The following is a 22,610-nucleotide window of genomic DNA, read 5'->3' on the forward strand; positions in this document are numbered from 1 at the left end:
CTACTTTCTCTATTGCGATTTATATTCCTTAACCTTCGACTTTGAATTGTCTCATTTGATTTATAACTTTCCGGTGTCTGTGATTATATTTTTTGTTGTTGTTGGTATTTTTATTTATTTATTTAATTGACTTTAACCCTATACCTTTGCTAAGTTTAAGTGTCCTCTTTGTTGTTAGTGTTTGGGTTCAGAAAAAAAATTTACTCTAAAAGTTGTTTAAGGACGATTATCCATATTCATAGCCAAAAGGTCACGATTTACTAATAAATTGCTTCGTATCCTTGAAGACGACTTACATACACACAAACACAGATATATAATAAAATACAATACAAAAACAACAACAAAAGTACGCGCCTACGTTTTATAAAGAATTTGCATGAAATTACCTATACCGCTTGACTTAAAACGTAACACGATATCCTTCGGTAAAAGGAAAGAATATAAAAAAAAAAATACAAAATGGAACGGTGGGTGTGCTTTGTAGTTGTTGTTGTTGGCGGCAGCAGCAGCAGAGAAGGCAATTGCTTTGACTTCTGGTTAAAAAAAAAACGGAGTAAATGCATTTGTATATTGAGTATCAGAGAGGACGAAGGGATATTTTGCAGTAAACTTGGCGCCAGTCAATTTGTTTTTTTTCTTTTTTTTTTTTGTATTCGTTTTTAGAAATGGAAATGTGGTCGTGTTACGTACGATATACAAGTTCATCGTCTAATTGGTGTTATTTTTCAAACAAGTATGAGTGAGAAGGATTTGTATAGAATTGCGATTTGCGAAACAGGAATAAGCGAGGGTTCCTTGAACTCCATACAATACACCTAATCATCAGGGTTAACCAGGGAAGGGTTAGTAGAATTGAAATTTTATTGACCATTTCTGATGTGGTTGTCGCGTCAGGTGGAGAGAAATTGTTGCTTTTTTAATCTGATGTCTGAAACACTTCACGGCAAAGCCAGTCAAACAAATTACGCAGATTTTTCATTTGAAACAGACAGCAATGGTTAAGTTCAGGGTAGAATTATAAGGAAATAATCTTTTGATATGGGTTACCAAGAGTTAGTGAGGTCATTTTTTTTTTGCTTTAGAAGGTTTGTTTGGTTTTTCTTGTCAATTTTACTGTAACTTGTTTTTGTTTTTTTAGAAAAATTTAATAAGTATGAAATATTTGTGATACGCATTTTGTATGCACAGAAAAAAGGCCGCATGGACATAACTCCACAGTACAAAAGTCCACTATGGGCTTTTGTTTAGGAAGCTAATATTTGTAGTGCCATGATTTGCAGCATTACGGGTGGTTTCTGGGTATTAATGTGGTGTCGCACTGAAACGTGAGAAATAGCAGTCAACTGCTTAATGGGACATAAGTGCACAAAAAAAAAACGAGTGAAGTTATGTCCCACATAGTATTTTTTTAAGGGATGGATTTTCCAAAAAAGGCGTAAGTATTTGGGGTAGGTGCAATGTGCGAGACAACATACATATACTCGATCACCCAAATGAACACCACTGGATAAGGTTCTAGCCAAAGGGCCTCATTTTATACCTCGCCTGGTACGTTAACTATTGAAATTAATCAGCACAAACATTTCAATTGGAACGACACAGTTTTAAGCTTCGTAGCCAAAATCGCATGTAATATCTCGCTGGTTTCTTGGGTCTTATTTAAGAATTTAATCCTGCCTCGAAAAAAATCCTTTCACTCAATATTTCACTCAATGATATGATATTTTTATAAAAATTTTAGATTCTCGGTTCAAATCTCCAATGTTACATAATTTCTGAATTTTAATAGGGTAGGTACCAATTTAATTACTAACGGCCATATTATTCACTAGTTTAAAAAATACATCTGGATGTAAACAATGTCAAATGACAAAAATAAATCCAATTCCATAATATTCACTGCTTAAATCCAATTTTTTAAATCCAATCTCGTTAAATCCAAACAAATTTAAACTGCTCTCTGGAGGTCTGTTTAACTTTATAAATCCAGATGTAAAATTCATTTTCACGGTGTTGAGTTGTTTTGTCAAGTATTTTGTGAAGGAAAAATTAAGTTAACTGCAAATTACATATACAAAATTTATTGAATAATCACATAATTTTTTTTGAGTGAATAATATGAACAAAACAATTAATCCTTGGATTTATGAAATTCAGATTTAATGGATTGGATTTAAAATTAACTTAAATCCAAACTAAATCCATAGTGAACAATATGGCCGTAAGTTTCTGTAATAAACTTAAATTTTGTCTAAAAAAAAAAAAAACACCCTTTCGCATGAAAAAAAAACTTAAGACTTATTTTATAATACCCCATGGTAAAAACAACATTTTTTAAAAGTTCGTTCAAGGTACCATTTATACCCCAACTAATTTTAATATAACTACTTCTTAGATTCTAAGTGAAGCATGTTTGCCAATTTTCATCTGGGTATGATTTTTCTCACTGTTTTTTTTTTTGGTAGATACAAATTCTGAGCTTAAACTTTTCTTTAAAATAAAAACAAAAACACCCTTTCACTTAAGAAAATTTTGTTGACCCTTTAGATTCTTAGTTCTAATAACAAACGCAATTTTTCACCAAGTTTAATAAATAATTAAAATTAATCTCAGCTGTTATAAAACCATTCCTCATACTTTACTTATCCTCTAAAAACACCCTTTGACCAAGAATATTTTTAAGAACTTTATGGATACAATCCGCCTGTTTTTTTGTATTATTTTTTTGTGTGTGCTCATTTTGTATCAATACTAAGGTAATTTACTTTAGAAGAAAGTATAGAAGTTAAGGTATGTACTTGCAGTCGGTCTTAATAAAGCCTTGCATCAAATATTTGTCAATTTTTCGTCTTTGTTCATTTCTAAAGGATTCACGACAGTAAAGAGTTCTATAGTTTCCATAGAGTTCCACAAGGAAGCCACATTGGACCACTAATTTTTTGTTTAAAATAAAAATTACGTCGATCGAATATTGTCTTACTTCCTGCTGCTGAAAAATAAAATTAAAGCTCAAAATAAATAAGGGTGTGATGTCAAGCATTTTCAATCTGCTTGTGAAAAAAACCTATTCGAAGTGAAAAACCTAAAGAAGAAGAAAGATATTTACGTTCTTTAGCAATAAACTGATCAAACCTAATTATGTATATATTTTTTTTAAACTTTTTCCCTATATTTTGTAATTGATCTTAAATGTTTTTCTTGCTTTATATTCAATCCTTACTCAACTCAAATCGACCATAATTCACTTTCTTATTTTGAAATGTTATATCTTATCATTTTGCAGGTGAAAAGTTTCCAATGCGCCTCAAAACACAGAAAATAAATTATTTTGTTTAGAGCAAATAAGATTTTTTTTTTGTATTTGACTGTGAAAGAGAAAAGTAAATTAAACAGCGGGACATAAATGAAAAACCAAGTCTACGACATAAATTTAAAAAAAAAAAAAAAAAAAATCTCTCAAAGATCACAGAATGATTCAATATACGAGTACAAGCTATAGCGACTTTTTACATAAAGAATCTATAGCAAAACTTTTTATATATGCATGCACCATCAAAAGCCAACCTAGGAGGCACCCCACAAATCACAATTTGTGTGCGGAAAAAAAAATGCAGGCATGGCGACCGAAGACCGAATAAACCAAACCAACGTCAATTGGAGTGCATATGTAGCCGCCTCTACTACCTACACACAAGGGGTGGTGTGGTGGCAAACTGGAGGTGGTAGTGGTATGGTGTGTTCTATTTATTCTTGTGGGTTAAAGGAAATTATGTACAACGTCTTTGATTAATGGAAATCATTTCATACTCTCGTATATACGTTAGAGTAGTTGAAGATAGATAGATATGTATCTTTGAATCTGATGTGAGCTCTCAAGGTCTCTATCTATCTATGATGGTCTTCTCTCTCAGTATTTTATCTTTTTTTTTTTTCTTTATTTTATATCTCTTCAACTCGTTGGATCTGATTTAATGATAAAGATTTTTCTTGTCATTTGTTATCGGAGAGGATAGCTTTGTAATTGGAAAACTATGTTCAAACAAAAGGAATTTCTGAAAATAGAACAACAAAAACTATCGTAAATTGATAAATTAAGATAAATTTACTGACAAGGTTTCAACATACAAAAAAAAAATCGACTAAATTTAATAAAACTTGAACATTTTCAATTGGTCGTTGAACTTCTTTACAAAAAAAAGAATAAAAGAAAGATACTTTACTCCAACTTGAGTGTTTTTTTTTTTTGTGTGTTAAGACCGACACGAAAAGACAGTTGAAAGTAATAAATGGGAATAGCATATGGACTAGGAGTTTCCCCCGAAACCGGAAGTCTATTGTTTATGCAAATCTTGCTCCTAGCAAAGAGGCATTGATGCCATCACAAATAGGCTCTGCTATGCACAATAACTCTCTTAGTATATGCTTTACTGCACAAGCCCATATATGCAGTCGTAAATTCCCAAAAGTAACAGAAGAGGCATCAGCCACACCCTGTAACTAAAAACTAAAACCCAAAAAAAAAAACAAAACCAAAAAACACACATACATTCATATTTAAGGAAGCATTTCCACTTCATATCCTTTGTTTCCTCGGCACCACTTGAAGAGTGTTGGTTTTTTTTTTTTATTTTTATTTTTTTAACCAAAAAATGAGCTGTTTGTGAGTTTCTTTTTATGGTGGTGCACCATTCTATCCTGATGATTGCATACGAAATGAAAAAATAGAAAAAATAAAATGAAAAACCATATGAAACATGCAAATAATAATCAACCCTAAAAAAGAAATAGGGAGGGGTCCGGGTCGGTCTTGGTATATTCCTCAGTCTTGGGCTTCTACAAATATAAAATAATATTTCGTCCAGATGGGGAGTTGATGTTCCGCCATGTACTTTTTAAGCCTGTGTACATACTACATCACCACATGAATATTGTCGCTTTTGGGGAAGCGTGAGTGAGTGACGCTCTCTTAAAATAAACATTTATTAATTAGTATTCAACTTGTCCGTCGCGTATAGCAGCGCAGCGCACTACCCGATATGAATGTGTAAAATGAGTTTAATCAAAATGATTCCTTCGCTGTAATTTAAAACTGTTATTGTATTTACAACAACACCACCCTAATGTCTATATTTATATTATAGCTACAGCTATAACCATCCATTTGGAAAGTCGGGTCACGTCTTTTAAACAACAACTTTGGAAAAAATAAAAAATAAATATTTTTGCGGTTGGAAATATAATTTAGAGCGAATAATAAATTTGATGTAGCACAATTCAATTGAAATCTATAAAGGCTTTAATTCAATTTGGGAAAAGAAAAACAACAAAATTAGTATTGTTCTTGGGGGGAAAGTTGTTATTAATCAAATTAAAGTTTCTTGACAATTGATCTTGCTTAAAGAAGAGACATCGATGTTAGTCTTTTGTGCATCTTAGAAACAAGCACAATGGAGTCAGATTTTTCACTCAAGTTCAGAGTCATCACTCAAGTAAAATTTTTTCTCAAGCACAAGTCAGAGATGAGTTTTCTGAGTGTTTGCTCACGCATTTATTTTCCTCAGTTGGTATTCATAGGTAAGCTAAAATCAAAGAAAGCATTAGGTTTTCTTAACGTAACGAGTAGTTGAAGTGGGCCAAACTCCTGTCGAAAACTCCTGTTTCGCTTTTTCATCATTAATAACGACAAGGGAAAAAAATTAAAACAGGAATGACACTCTCGGAATTCTTCGATTTGGAGTTTTTATTCAGAATAGTGCTGAATATGAAAGAAAAATTTTATTACTTTTTCATTAAGCATTTATTTGAAGACAATAGTGTGTTTTTTTTCTTATAATTCAAAAATGTAACAAGTCTCACATATTTGGTAACGGGTGTGACATTGTATGAACAAATATATATAGGGTCCAGGGGAAAAACAGTCCATTCCCACTCATTCTGAGAAAAAGGATGCAATCAGTTAGTGCTCAGTAAATATTACAAGACCTCATCATTAGTTTTATTTTTGACTAAAAGTTTACATGTGCCATTTTTTCTGTGAACCGTTCAAGTCCCTAGACTTAAGTATGTACAATGGGGAGCAAAAAAATAGCAGCGATTTGCAAAATATTTTAATTAAAGTACTAAACATTAAAAGAGCTTTGATTATGGAAATTTGTTTAAGTAAATTTCCTTAAGTTTTATTAAAATTTAATTTTAAGTAAAAATGGAATTTAATTTATTTCTATTAAGCTAAGAAATAATCTAAAAACAAAATAAGCATCAAATTAAAGCGAGCAAAATAATAGCAGTGATTTTCTTTTTCTATTAAATTTAAATAAAACAAGGGCCAACAAAGTTCAATTAAACGATATTTTATTAGAGAAAAGGTAGTATTTGCTCCCATGACCATTATTTTTAATTACTGTTTGTTTTCATGAAGTCGTAAATTACCTGAGATCTTTGAGGTTTAATAGATCACTAAACCTGCTCAACAACGGTTCATAACTCCCGTTATTTTAAGTTTTGGCTTTAGACACATCTCTTTTATAACCCCCCAAAGTTTTTAGAAGGAATTGAGTTCTAAAAGACTGAGCAGGTCACTTTATGACCTCAATTTTAGTATCTTGCAACCATTGCCTGGCTACTCTGCTGGTGTTTTTTGGATTATATCCCATTGGGTTATAGGCCCATTTAAGTTTCATTTGGTGTCGGAGCAATAGCAGCATAATGTTTTGAAAACTATTCAGGTGCCAGACCTGGTTAATTACAGATTTGATCCAATATATTAGGCCAAGTCCATAGTAGCAGAAGTATCCTCAAAACTTAATATTAAACCCTCTATATTTTCTTGAATATTCTCTGGACTGATGAGAAAAAATTGGTTCTTTATGGTGATTTAGGGTCTCGGCAATTTGTGTAACGACCACGGAAAACTAAATTCAAAACTAGATACATTACAAAAACTAATTAACTAATCCACCTAAAAAGTGTGTTTAATGAATCTGTTTTGCACAGAAAAGAACAGAAAAGATCCAAAAAGTATAGTTTTGTGTGGGTTTCATAAAGAAAAATTTTGCCCGAAACTATTCAACAATCTGTTATGATTTATGAAGTTCTTCAGCACTGTTCATATCAAATTTTTTCAATAGAGAGAAAAACCGCAGAAAAACTTATAACAGTCTAAAATTGAATGCTGAAAAAAACTTTATGCTGAGTGGCATAATAATAACAAGATCGAAACAATAAGCTTATTGCAGCAAAAGTGAATTAATTTTATTATACTTTAATAAAAACTTCAAACATTAAGCAACATAAATCGATTACGATGTATTTTTTAGCTTGGCCCTTATAATATGGCAAGTTACTATACTCAGCGCTATGTTTTATTTTTGTTACTTTTAACTTTTAATTCCATTATTTTCTCACTTTGAGATGTTGTCAACACTTCCATTCTTAATTTTAGCTAATTGAGTAGAAACTACATAATATTTTATTCTAAATGAAAACGTAAAGAGTAATTTTGAAATTGCCTGAACTTTGAGCCTTAAGTGAAATCGAAAATCGGAAACAAAATTTTACAATTTAAATACAAAGAGTAGGTATATTTTTTTTCTATTTTCCATTATACGCTTTCTTTTATATTTGCATTGCAATTCACTCTCCCTGTCGAATTCATTTGCGTAAAAATCGTAAACGAAAGAAAAACTGTTAATTTATTCATATTTTGTATGAATCATGAAACAAAGAAGAGTGCGTGTTATGCAGCATCGTTTGAGAAATTGAAAAAAAATTTAACACTTGTGCACAAGTAGTCATAGCAACAACTATACAAAATTTCTTTGTTGTTGTCGATCTCGTTCGTATGGTATCCCCATCCATTTTTTTATATACCAAACGAACGTACAAACATATAACTACTTTATCATCTTCTCAACACATTCTGGCTTTGGCGTTTATATCAAAAGAAATTCAATCAAGACACCCATTGTGCGTTTTTCATATTATTGAGTCTTCAACTCTTCGACACAAAAAGCGAAGAAGAAGAAAACTCAATTCAAATTGTTTCCATCGATTTCAATCATCTACTTTATGGCTACGTTCTATGTATACCTACTAGCTACTACGTATTTTAGAAAATCCTTTTCCTTTTTAACTTATTCATCATATTTTGTATAATAACAAAAGCTTTTAATTGCCAATGAAAATGAAAACGTGCAAGGTAAATTGTTGTTGTTGTTTGGAACTTAAACAATTTTAAGGAAATAACGTGATGTATCGAAACAATGTGGAGACTGCCACTGCCAACTGCCAGAGGCCACCAGGTGAATTAAATTGTTTGAATTTTTTTTTAATAATAAATCAGTGAGTTTGAGTAGGTTCTTTGTACTTTGGAATTTTTTTGTTTTACAAGTAAATTCTGATATGTACTATACATATGTGCTCAATTGGCATAGTATTGGTTACATAAATTAATTGAGTTTTATAATCTAAGAAATTAAAAAAAAAGGAAAAACTTTCCGTCTTAGAAACACTTAGAAATACGATTTTCTTAATAAATTAATGTGTTAATATTCAAAAACATGTTTTGACTAAAGACGAATTAGAGTGATATAAAACCGAAGAATATCCCAATAACTATTAACAGACTCATTTCTACATTATACATAACATATGTTCATACATTATGGCGTAAAATGAATATTTGCAGTCTCAAAACTTTGACTTAAAGGCGTTTGCTATCCCGACTAACAATTTTGATTCTATAAAGCCTTACAGATGCTACCGTTGCTTCTGTAAAAGTTTAAAGAAACGAAATTGTGTTTTATTATTTATGTGGATCTAGATCATGATCAATTTTACACCTAAAACAAACACTTAGTGCCAGTTGTACAAACGTGGTTCAGCCTCGGATCAGGAATTTAACCCACCGATTTCGGCGGATTAGCTGCGGGTCAACTTCGGTTCAAGCATGACGTTGACCAGCAGCTAATCCGCCGAAATCGGTGGGTTAAATTCCTGAACCAAGGCTGATCCACGATTGTACAACTGGCACTTTGGTATTCTCACTTTCTATCGGGATCATTTTAATTGAACCAAAAATTAGTTCCTATATGGATAAGAAAAACCGTTTATTTTGTAATCATGATCTATATGGATCATTGGTGATAAAAAATCGCAGCTAATAGCTGCCTTCCTTTGGAGATGGTAGCCTTCTCAGTATTATCAACTACACTTCCTATCTTTCCGAACAGAAGATCAAGTGTTGACTGTAGTACTAGATCTAGGTTCTAATCATATATTATTTACTCCAAAGCAACGCTAAATTAGCACTATTCCCTTTGAGGCGGTAAACTACTCATGAGTAAAATCTAATAGCAGAATCCTGTACTCACTATTTACCCGTATTAGCCACAGTCCGAGATACCAATCGATAACAGAATTTGGGATTCCACAGTCAGCTTTGGATTCTTGATTATCAGCTCGATTTGTACTAGATTTATTTCGGTCTTTAACGAATTCATATAACCATAGTGGCATAACTATGTAAGTGTGAATTATATATTAAAAAGTACAAACGTTAGAAATTAAAAGTTTAAGATCACTAGCTAGGTAATCATTTTGGCATTCTTGTCAAAAAATAAAATGTCCAATCTGTTTAAACGCAAGAAAAGAAGTATAACTTCAAAAATGTTGTTTTCGCAATTTCAATTAATTTTATTTTTAAGAGATAAAAAAACTTAAATAACTGATTTTGAACTGGGCATATTTTTTTTTAATAAATTTTCCAATTTATCTAAATAGAAAAAATCTAAATCTATTTATTTTAAATTGTTAAACAATTAAATTACAACTCAACTATATACGTATACAGTATTGTTGTTATTACAATGATAATTGTTTGGGTAAAATTATATTTGATTGAACATTTAACTTCAATTGGAAAAAAAAAAACTTCAAATGGAATGTGTGGAAAATTATAGAGACGAGAAAGCTGCAAAAACCAGTTATGGAGAATACCTACTCTACATTCAGTTTGTTTATTTCATAATATAAACTATATATGACGGTGTATTGACTAACTATGTGCGTTTTTGTTGGCTTTGAGCCAACATTATACTGTGTACACTTATAATTAGCAAGAAATTTCAATTTATTCCATAAATATAATTGTGTTGAATGGTTGAAGTGTATGGGTATCTAGTTGCAAACAAAGAATTGCGGTTAAGTTAATATAACACATGATGGTGGTTAAATAAAATTTGGTAATTCTTGTAAGAGTGTTTTTTTTTTCTATTATCTACACTCTAAAAAAGAAAACAAATAAAAATAGTCGTTGACTATTAAAATAGTAAGAACCAAAAGACTGTGTCGATTGAGAGAAACATTTGTATTTCAATTTTTTGAACGCTAAGTTTTATTTTACCATTGAATTGAAACAAATTTTATAGTAAAAATGATAGATGATTTTTTTTTTAATTATTTTTTTTTTTTTGTTTTTGAAATCATTTAGTAGATGACTTTTATCAATAAATCAAACTAGTATCAGTCTAGCTTGTCATAGTACGACAGGCAGCTATCAGTTGTCAAATTTAGCGTTAACTATCTGAAAAGTGAAGGTTCATGTTTCATGACTTTGATAATTTCAATCGTAATATCATTTTCAATTCGAAAAATAAATATTTACTTTAGGTTGTTTTTTTTTTCTTTTGTTTTCCACTAACGAATAAATTCAGATTTTATTTTAATAACGCTTGCATTCAATACGTACCTACAGCTGTGTTCAAAATAATAGTAGTGCATGGAACAAAATAACATTTTTTATATTTACGGTGCTTCTACGGTTAAAAATTTAATTTCTTTGATGTCAAAGTTTGTAACGGTCAATGACTGATAAATGTATCGTAGTTTTAAGATGAAAAAGAAGGTGCCAAATAATTTGTCATTGACCTTTGGTTGTTCTTTCTAATTTGACCTGTTCAAAATAATAGTAGTGAAAGTAATTTTTGAAGAATTTAAAAGCGTTTTATAACTTAGAATATTTATTTTTGGTTTAAAAGTAAGTACTCATATAATTTGAACAATTTTTCAACAAAAAACGATTTGTTTCGGTTTTAATCTATTTAAAGTTCGAAGAGCAAAACATTGCAGTTCGGTTAACGGAAACTTTTACGAAAGCTGCTTGAAGAATGGAAAACCTACTTGGAAATTCAAGGTTATATTAGGATGCTCCCTTACAATGGTAGCCAATGCAATAAACTCAACGAAAGACCCGAAAAGCGCGGTAGAAAAAGAAAAAAAACCGTCGTAGATGACAGGCGTATTGTCCAGATGAGCTAAGTTGAGCCTTCTGCATCGTCGTTTCAAATCCAGAAGGCTTTAAGCCTGGATTGCAGTGCAGTGAACATTCGGAGGTGACTGTTAGAGGCTAATTTGTACGGTTGAAGTCCACGAAAAGTTCCGCTGTTAACAAAGAAATATGTTAAAATACTAAAATTTTGGACCCTTCATGTTTTACTATTTTCGTCGTATACTTTGGAACATATTCCGTATTGGGTGGACGTCGGACGTATTGTGGAGATCCAGTACCACCAAAGAGGACAAATTTGCTCTCATCAGTAAACAATATGTTACGCCATTACTTCGTTGGCCAGTTTATGTGGTATTTACAAACTGGATACGCTTTTTAATATGTTCCGCGGAACTTTTCGTGGACTTCAAGCGCAAAAATTAGTCTCTAACAGTCGCCTCTGAATGGTCACTGCACTGCAATCCAGGCTTAAAGCCGTCTGGATTCGAAACGACGATGCCGAAGGTTCAAATTTGCTCATCTAGACAATACGCCTGTCGTCTACGACGCACAGTGTGTCGAGCCCATACAAAAGTTTATCATAAATACTTGCAGCTAAGTTTTTGGAGTTTTAATATCTTTTTTTGTGTTTTTATGGCAGGAATAGAAAAAAAAATTACAAATTAACAAATTAAACAACCTATTACTTTTTTTTTAGTATAATTTATGATATTAACATTATTGAAGAAGCCACTTGTGAGCAAAATTAATTTTTTTTTTATATATAAACAAAAATATACTTTTCGTAAGGTTTTTGGTATGCTGAACTCGAATCCTAACTCAGAAAAATTCTATCATATCACGTTTTTGAAATATTCCCGTTAGAAAATCTGAAATGTCGTTTTTTAACAGTTTTTGAGGTTATGTTCTTGAACGTGGTGATTTATTTTAAATAAATTTGTGACAGTTTCTAAAAGAACTAAATGTTTTCTTTTAAAGCCCGTTTAAATCTTTTCAATATCTTTTTTCTACCTTGAGAAATCTTAAGTTGAAGTCAACTTGTTTTGTTTATCTTCTCTATACAAAAAAATCGTATGTTTATTTGCGTTTCATAGCAAATCTCGAGTAGTTTTTTGTCAATCGCTTTCAAATTTTGAAATAACGTTTTATTTGCATTTTCGTAAATTCTTATATCGGCGAGGTTGGTAAATACGCTATAATACACAGTAGAGCGTGGCCGGGTCAAGTAATTATATTAAAAATCTAGTATGCAGAAAAATATAATTTTTTTCTTGTTGAAAACAATATTTAAAATATTTTTAATTACATAAACAGCTTTTTGTTACTTGTGTATGGCTAAAAATTATTAAAAACATCGATTTTTTCATTTTTGTGATCCCCTTGAAGATGTTTCTCAAAAAATGAATTATTTTGAGTACTTGACTCGTAGCACATAAATGTGAATATCTCTGGTAATCGCAAACAGAAGCAGACCAAACTTTGCCAATATTAAGTATAGGCCTATGGCAAAATAATATAAAAAAATTATCGATATGATTTAATAAGTATTTTTTTAAATTAAGTTTAAAAATTAATTTTTTTTTTTTTTGGCCATTTATCAAAGAAATTTTAATAACTCATATATAATTTTATAAATTTAATTTTTTTTTGTTATACGTTTTACAACAACACTCAAATAAACAAAATAACATTAACAAAATTTTTCAAACAATTACCAAACGTGAAATATATACTCTCAAAGATTCACATAAATTCCTCAAAATATTTTCGATTTCCGAGGTACTCATTTTTCGGAGCTTATTTTGAATACATAACCTGGGTTATTTTGTAAGATAAATATGTTTTCATATGAGTTGACACTTCTAAATTATATTTTAATAGCAAAAATATTAATTTTTAACAAAAAAAAAAGTGATTTATCATAAGGGGACGACACACTGTGCGACGGTCTTTTTTCTTTTTCTACCGCGCGTTTCGGGTCTTTTGTTGAGTTTATTGTATTGGCTACCATTGTAGGGGACCATCCTAATATAACCTTGAATTTCCAAGTAGGTTTTTCCTTCTTCAAGCAGCTTTCGTATAAGTTTCCGTTATCCGAACTGCAGTGTTTTGCTCTTCGAACTTTAAATAGATTAAAACCGAAACAAATCGTTTTTTGTTGAAAAATTGTTCAAATTATATGAGTACTTACTTTTAAAGCAAACATAAATATTCTAAGGTATAAACCGCTTTTAAATTCTTCAAAAATAACTTTAACTACTATTATTTTGAACAGGCCAAATTAGAAAGAACAACCAAAGGTCAATGAAAAATTATTTAGCACCTTCTTTTTCATTTTAAAACTACGATACATTTATTAGTAATTGACCGTTACAAACTTTGACATCAAAGAAATTAAATTTTTAACCGTAGAAGCACCGTAAATATAAAAAAATGTTATTTTGTTGCAGGCACTACTATTATTTTGAACACAACTGTATCTATTTACTCTATTTATGATTTTGGATTTGAGTTTATTTCAGAAATCCCCATTTGATATTTGAAAGCCTTAGTCACCAAGTAGGTAATAATAGTAATCAATATCATAAAGTACTTATCACAAATTGTGCATTTTATTATTGTTAACATTTCATAATAAAAAACAATTTCATGAGAATTCTGTTCAACGAACAAAGATAGTGTACTTTACTAATAAAAATGCAATACTTAAGTCGACTTTAAGTTATCTGCAAGGTGAAAATAAAGCACAAAGCTAAGCAATAAATCATTTAATATTAAACCGACCATAATTATTCAAGGTTTACTGTAATCTTCCCTTAATATTCCTCAACTATAAAGATTTATGATAACCACAACTAATAAAGTCCTATTACAAGTGTTGCATTTCCGTTTAATAAATTTTATTTTATTAAATCGAAATAAAAACAACATTTTACATAAAAATCAAAGATAACAAAGTCTTACAATTAATTTTAAACACGTAATTAGTTTCAACTTTGGTGCCTATATGAGTATTTTTCCAGGAATACGAATATTCAAATCAGCTTTCATTGATAAATATCAACTTTATTTAATTATCATAATCAGAACAGGATCATATAATCAAAGTTTTATGAGAGCAATTCATTTTAGGGATATTAATCGAACATCCTTAAAAGTTTGGTTCTTAAAAAAAAAATAGGTTTGAGGTTTTGTTCATTGAAGATTCAATCATTTCAGTATCGAGTACATGAAAATCCTGTCTTTTTTTATAGAATCCATAAAAAGAAGCAAAGATAATTCACCAGTTTAACTCTTAAAAGTTATTTAACAAAAAAAAAAAAAGAAGGAAGAGCAAAGGACCTAGATTACTTCCCTGAGGTATACCTGAAACCTGAGTTAAAATAAATTGAATAGCTATAAGCAATGCCCATTTATATCAATAAAATTGATCTTCTTACCTTTTAAGAAACTGACCATCATAACCTAATATTTTAGTTCATAAACCAAAATGAATACTTTTATAAATAGTATTTATGTAATTTATATACATTTGATAGGTACTCTGCTATAATATCGCTGAAGCCAAAAATTAGTGATAGATAATACAAAAATAAGTTGTCATTGAGCGACATTAAACGAAAACATTTTCGACTTGATAAAGAAAAGTGTTGCACAGGTACCTAATCACTATAATCTTATCCAAAAATGTTGGCTTATCTGAATCATTCCAAACGAATTTTAGTAAATTACCACCACTTTAATAAAAATAAATAGATTGATATATCGTTGGTGCAAAGGTAAAACTCACTTAGGACATACGAACTCAATGAAATGGTATGAGTGTAAATAATGTGATTTATTTAGAAAAAATTGTTTTTAACAAAAAAAAAAAAAACTTTTTTAATATAGCAGCATCGCCAACAGAAAGTCACAAATTTTGCTTGTAAGTAAAATTCATGTGATAATTAAGATACTTAACAATTAATGTCACGAAGTCATAAAGATTTATTTAAAGACTTAAAGGGTGCAGTTTTTATTGGCATATCACGAGCCTTCAAAAAAGATTAGAAATGTTTGTTTTTGTTTTTTTTTTTTTTTTCTCAAAGTGCAAGCATACTGTTAATGTTCACTTTTCATTTCTACTCCAGATATGAATCTGACATTAAATTATGTTGGTACACTAAAGTATACAATTTTAAAAAAACAAACAAAACATGCATCGATCCTCAAGATAATAAGGAAGAATATGCATTTTTACAGATTCGATAATCCTTTTTGCATGTTTAAAGATTATTAAAAGAAAAAAACCCAGAACGTTTTAGGCTTCCATATGGCAGCACACGCATTCTCAAAAAATCGATTTAAAACAAATAAAAAAACATTTTATTTCTTGATTTCAAAATGTAAACACAGATACAATCTTGTTAAATAAATAAATACCTCATCAGCTTGGGATTGCTTTATTTGGCGATCGTGGCATGTGTTCACATTTGAACAAAAAAATAAACAAACACAAAAGACATAGAGATACTACACACACAAAGGTAAGTTAGGTAGATTTTTGGCATTTTGTTTGAACTTCTCGTTGTCCGATGGAAAATTGCAACGATTTGTTTCGCTGTTCGGATTTTGTTGTTGTTGATCATTTCAGTTAAATGCCAAATTTGATCTCACTTAAAGATTAAGCAATAACAGAGAACCACAACAACAACAACTGTGTATTTAGGTAATGTATGTACATAAGTTCTTTACAAAATATCATAGAAATTCAATAAACTGATTGATGTGATTATGAGCTGTGAACAGGAAATATATTGGTCATTAAATCTAATAGATAATTAATATTATTGAATTTTAGTCTCATTTTTATTTTAATGATGAAATTAATGAGGTTCTAAGTAGTTAATGTTATTCTCTTGAGTGTTCAAATGAATATGTATTAGAAAAAATGTTTTTTTTTTGTGTAATATTTCAAATAGATTACTTGTGTTTAGGTTAGTCAATTGAAACAGGTCAACATGTTCTTTGACACACAAAATAATTAATGTGTCTGAAAAATTATATGACTGAAACCCCTTGAAATGTTAAGTCGATGTGGTTAGTTAAAAAAAGCTTATATCTTCATTTGTATTGATCGCATTGTCAAGTATGAGGTTTCAGGGTTAGGGAAATAACAGAGAAGACATTAGAATATTAATAATATGAATCTGTACTTGATACTTGATTATTTGTAGGACTCTCGTTATTAAACCCTTCGTAAACTAAATATGTAAAGCCGCAAATTAAAGTTGTCGGACTTTTGAATTTGATAGCAGGCCACTCAAACAAATTGTTTTCTTACAGGTTCTAGTCCCTTTTTTACTCTAAACCCGTCTAGGTATGATAAAATACATACAGTATTCTGTATGATATCAAAGGTTTGTTGTTGAATGGTTATTAGTTGAAAAATATATTTGTATGTATTGAGTTTAGATGATTTAAGAAACCATCCTTTTTTTAGATTAAGAATTTTATATTTTTCAATTTGTTTTATATACAATTGACTTAAAACCAAACTTATAACTGTTTATCAATTCGGCTCCACAATAGAGGCCCGATGTATGTACTTCAAATGGTTCTATATAATGCTATTTTACAATATCATATTTTATATAAAGGTGTCATCTAGATATCTTTTCCAAATAGTAGGCAGGGTCATTTGACGAAGGTGCGTTGATAAAGTGAAGTTCTATCTAAATTCTTTTATTTATTCATTTTAACTTAAATGACACAGATATAATTTATTTTGCGCGATGTTAAGTCTGGTGTCTGATGAGTTTGGTAGTCGGCAACACTTTTTCCGTTTCTGACGGGTCTCCTTTGCGTACAGGAATTGTGCTTGACGACTGTTAACCAGTTTTTTGAAAGAGTTTCCTCCGGTATTATTCAACAGTATCTAACCGATTTATAACGGAGTTTCTTGTGGCTTTCCACTACTGTTAATGCAAGTTTTCCTACGGCAACAAGTTTTTCACGGAGTTTCCTGGGGCTTTCAACGAATTTGATGCACATTTTTTTACGGTGTAAGGTCACACATAGCCGGGAACCGGATAAACGGCCTGGATAGCCGGTTGCTAGATACAATGCTGGATATACATACATTAACCTTGGATCCCTTATCGCTGGCGGGGGAAACCTTTGGTATACATTTTTTCAGTGAAAGACTCTTTAAGGTGACTTTTAGTGATCTTAATCTTCTTTAATATATACCTATTCGACAAAAATTGAATAAAAATTAAAAGTATATTTCAAAGTTTATTTATATACCTTCATTTATTGATTTCTACTAGGCACCTATTTTCTCGTTGAACAGATTTTATGATTTCCTTATGTTTGTTATGACCAAATACACCAGATCTTTAAGTAACAAGTTTAAAAACTTGGTATACACATTAAATACTTTTGGATTCGAATTGGGGACTACTGAATCAACCTGTAAATAACTTTTAATACTAGGTTTGTATAAAGAAATGTCTCCTATATCAATATGGTTAAGATACCAAAATTAATCACTTTTACATTCAGCATCCCCTTAACATTATGGATTTCATTCATTGCAACCTTCTAACAATTAATAACCTGGCACTAATATTTTTTTGCAAAATAACGTGCACCAATTCGACCATATCGTTAACAAATTAAACTATACACATTTTAAAGAGTTAATCTACTACCTATAAAAGAGACAACCTACGTGTCGTCTAGCAAACTCATCTGCAGTTTACCTAACTTGATAAAAAATTGGGTTTATTTTCCAGTTTTTTTTTTCTCTTTTTATTATTATAGTCACGAATGGGATTCCCAGAATTGCACAGACAACCTTTAAAATACTCCCCCCAACCCTCACCTCGTCTTCATCATCATCATAATCTAAAATAGCTAAAACCAGCCTGAACAGAGTGTAGATAGTTCTCCAACAGAGTGATACCCCAACTTAATGGAGAACAAAAAAAATACAAACCAACAGCAAAACAAAGCGTCAACGAACTTACTTGGGTTAACGTATTCCATTCCAGTTTTGGGAGCACACAATAATTATATTATTGCAGACGGAAATGTTATGTTTCTTTTTGTATGTGTTTTATTTGTAATTAGTTCACAATGCTAAAATTTACCAAAAAAAGTAACAAACTTCAATACAAAAAAATAGAATAGAATATTACTGAGAGATTGGAAGGAACTTTTTGAGAATTTTGTCAACTTTCTCAATCAACTTTGAATTTTTGTTGCCAAAATCTTTTTTTGTGTTTTAAGAAAACTCAAGCATTTTTCTCGGAGAAAACTTCACACTGGTAAAAAAATAAAACAACTCACAATGAGGATAAATTTTTATTTTCAAAAAAAAAAAGAAATAAATTACTGAACAAATTTTCACTCTGTGAAACAGCACTTTGATTGGATTTTTTTATTTAACACTTCCAATGAGAGTGAGAAAGAAGAGCAAAGAACGACAACGACGAGAAGAAACAACGCACAACTGAACACAAATTCCTCTACTCAACTAGGATGCGCGTCAAGCAGCAGCAGGACCCTCAGGTGATGACGGTCATGGGAGAGATGGAGAAAGAGATTTTTCTTCCTCTACAAAAACTACTACAAAAAAAAAAAAAACTGATGACGATGGATGCTGCCGAGCCGATGATATACTCTTGTTCGAATGAATAAATTTCTATCTTATTGCAATAATTCTCCACTCACTCAAATTCCACTTTACTAAACTTTCACCTGTTTTGTTGAAATTTTTGTTTCGTTTTTATTTATGCAAAAAAAAAAACACTTGTTTTTTTTACACTTGTTTTTTTTTACCGTTATATACACATTCTTTTTTTTTTTTTTGTTGCTTGCAAATAGTTCAATCGAAAGCTAGCCGACTGTTTTTTTTTTTCTTCTTTTTCGTTTGAGGTTTTTTTTCCGTTACACGAACACTCTCGTCGACGACCCGCCTTTCACAGTGGTACGCAAAGAATAACGAGAAGCGAGCATCTATCAAAAAAAAAAAACCGGAATGGAAAAGTTATAAGAAAAAATAGCAGCAGCAGCAGAGGAAGAAAGAAGAAGACGGATGGTTTTTGTAACAACTCTAGTTGGATGACTTCCCCCGTTGAATTTTGGTATAACAGTTAAATTTTTCGAATAGAGTGTTGTCTCTTTTTATAGGGTTGTCATTTTTTTTTTGTTGTGAAAGGTTTTTGTGGAGAAATGTAGTAGATGGAAATGGAACTGTTTTTGAATGTAGGGTATAATTAGTTTGTTTGGTAAAGCCTAGTATGCTGCTGAAGCGAAACGAAAAATTTTGAAGTCTCCAAAGTCAACAGCGAAAATGCTAACGAAAAAATATCTTCGAGTATTCTGTCAAAGTCAAAATAAAAAAAATTCAATATTAATTTAAAATCAAGAAAAATCAACATAAAATAATTTTTAAAGCAAGAAATAAATGAATTAAAAGTGAAAAAACCCCTCAACACTGCTCTTGGAGTCAAGAAAAATGCACAGGATAGTCAAAAGTAAGTGACAAACGAGTGAAAACTCTCCAATTTTTCGCTAGAGCTGCGTATTGAAAAACAAAAAGCAAAACAAATTTTCCGTTCAGGATTTCGTTAACGAAATTTTGTACGGAAAATTTCTTTTCGCTTCAGCAGCATACGGGGTCGAATTACGGCATACGTTCGTTAACGAATGGTTGCTATGTGTCCCTATCGTTTTCTAATAATTAAATAGAGACAGAAATAGTCAAAACGTTAACGTATGATCGTAATCGTGTGCCGTAATTCGACCCGGCTTAAAGTAGCTGAAGCGAAACGAAAAATTTTGAAGTCTCCAAAGTCAACAGCGAACATGTTAACAAAAAATACCATCGGGTATTATTGCAAAGTAAAAATAATAAAAGTACAAATCAAAAAATTCAAGAAAAAACATCAGAAGATGAGTTTTAAAGCAAAAACAAAACAAATTTCGTTCGAGATTTCATTAACGAAATTTTGTATGGAAAATTTCGTTTCGCTACAGCAGCGTACTACCCGACAAACAATTTTGGTTCTACAGATGCAATTGTTGCTTCTGTAAAGCATTATAGAAGCAAAATTGTTAGTAGGGTAGGCTTCAGCTGCGTACTTGGCTTAACCCAGGAGTCGAAATTCGAATCTGTTGTGGTGTTGTCACTTTTGTACTTTTTCATGGTGTATGTAATTAAGCCTTTAGAATATTCATTAATACTATGTTTCCACCTACGCTAAATCCGAGATTTAGCTTAGAAGATTTAGAATAAATCTCGAGATTTATTTTAAATCTACTTCGCTAAATCACAGATTTGGGTTCAGCTACCCTAAATCTAAGATTTTTACCTACTTTCAATCCGAGATTTAGAATAAAACTCGAGATTTATGCTAAATCTACTTAGCTAAATCTCGGATTTAGCGTAGGTGGAAACATAGTATAACAAAAATCAAATACATCATCATTTCAACTAGCAGGAATGAGTGAGCTAGATTATTCATTCAAAACTAAAAAATGTCCGAGCTAGATTATTCAACTTCAAAACCAAATACAAAACTTGGTACCTAAATTCTGTAAATCTTCTATAAGTTCATAAATCGAAGCTTATCCGAAAAACATGCTTCTTCGGTTAAATTTCTTTAACGGTATTTAAACAACTTATTAGAAGTTGTTAAACAAGTTAAATTCTTTAGCAAGCTGTTAATACAAGATCTATGGAAGTGCCTGGCAACACAGTGATTTTTCACACGATTGAAAAATCACATGCTGTGGCTACACACTGTTGTGCCCAATCACGTTCCACTTTTACATTTTCTAGGAACAAATGTCAAAAAAGTGGAAAAATTTAGCAATTGAACTGTACTGCCCTCAGAAAATTCAGTTCCCTTCGTGAGCATCTTCCCCCTTCACTCTTCATCCCTCTTGCCTACAAACTCACTGCTTAGGCGATTGAAAAATCACCGTGTAGCCAGGCACCAAAGTAATAGGTGTGTTTTTTTGTTTATCTATATAGATTTTGTGCAAAAAAACGACATCGGGATTTTTGAAATCCATGCAAACATTTGGCACCACTGTACATATACTTTGGCAGCTGTCTGTCAAAAATGTTGCTTTTGTTTTTTTTTATTTTAACTCCGAAGTGGGAAGGCCATTACATCCATGTTGGATGCAAACAAAAATTTTCATATGGCCATGGCATCCATGTTGGATTCAACAAAAATTGTTTTTTCACATAAAACCAAAAATTATCTGTATATTCTTAGCTACATTTTAAGACCATGACCATTAACATTAGTTGCGTCGTTCTTGTGTTATAAGCATTTGAAGGTAGCCATATTGAAATTTTTTTCGATTTTTTAAAAATCAAATGTGAAAACCTTTTTATTTTTATTTCTAATTTTTCGAAAAAACTTTGGTAATTTTTTATACATATCTGTTCAACAATCTTATAAGGATCCATTTAAGACTTTTATCTGAAAAGTGCATTGCGTATATCTCGAGATATTAACATTTCAATGCAACCATGTCAAACAAATTTTTAATTATTTTTTTCTATGAGAGTTTTTTTCAAACCTCTTTTTCTCCGCTTTTTTTTTTGTTAATATTTTCAGATATTTTTTTATGAACACAACAAATAAAGTACCTTGGCACTACTGTTTTTATCGAGAGAAAGTAAAATCTGGATAATTATCTGGATTTTTCAAAAATCTATACAGATAAAGTTTTTGTTGTTTTTAACACGTAAATTGTTTTGATTTCAAAAATCTCGATGTCGTTTTTTTGCACAAAATCTATATAGATAAACAAAAAAACACACCTAATACCTGCAAAATTTCAATTTACAAGTAGTAGATACTAGAAAAACTCTTAACAATGAGTCATATGCATAAACAATTTTGTGCATATCAAACCTAGTTTATACTTATTAATTTCATATTGCGGTAATTTATGGATTTTAAGATCGTAAATCCGAATGGAACACATTTTGCTAAAATCTCATCCATGCAAACGGTCCCTTACTAAAAAAATATCCAATTATCAATTTTGTTCCCCACTGTAGAGCAAGATAAAAATATTGTATCGATCTCTCTCTCATATTTCTCAATTTGTTTTTCTTCTTTCTCTTTTCCACTCCTATGAAAACCAATCATTCCGCGAAACAAAACAAACATTTATTTCTCTCTTTGAAAAGAAACAACATAACAATCTACACACGAAACAACTATATTTTTTACCCTACCAAAATCAAATTAGAAACCGATTAGAACAAAATTAGAGAAGAAAATAGAAGAAAAAAAAAAAAAAC

The 22,610-nt window shown here is 30.7% G+C and overlaps 1 protein-coding gene across 5 annotated transcripts in view; it reads right to left on the minus strand.

Moving 5' to 3' along the window:
- The window catches only part of LOC129912783 (beta-1,3-galactosyltransferase 1), a 40,938-nt gene extending 21,643 nt beyond the window's left edge, over nucleotides 1-19,295 (minus strand). The window contains exons 1-2 of one of the 5 annotated variants that reach the window (XM_055991201.1): nucleotides 19,118-19,295; nucleotides 18,304-18,415 (exon numbers count right to left, since the gene is read on the minus strand). The gene's annotated coding sequence lies outside the window, so the exon portion shown is untranslated. Of the gene's footprint in view, nucleotides 1-18,303 lie in introns of all 5 variants that reach the window. The other 4 variants (XM_055991204.1, XM_055991203.1, XM_055991202.1 and 1 more) reach the window with 4 other exon arrangements.
- Nucleotides 19,296-22,610: the final 3,315 nt, after the last annotated feature.

This window comes from Episyrphus balteatus, chromosome 2 (assembly GCF_945859705.1).
Source record: "Episyrphus balteatus chromosome 2, idEpiBalt1.1, whole genome shotgun sequence".
Lineage (NCBI taxonomy): Eukaryota > Metazoa > Arthropoda > Insecta > Diptera > Syrphidae > Episyrphus > Episyrphus balteatus.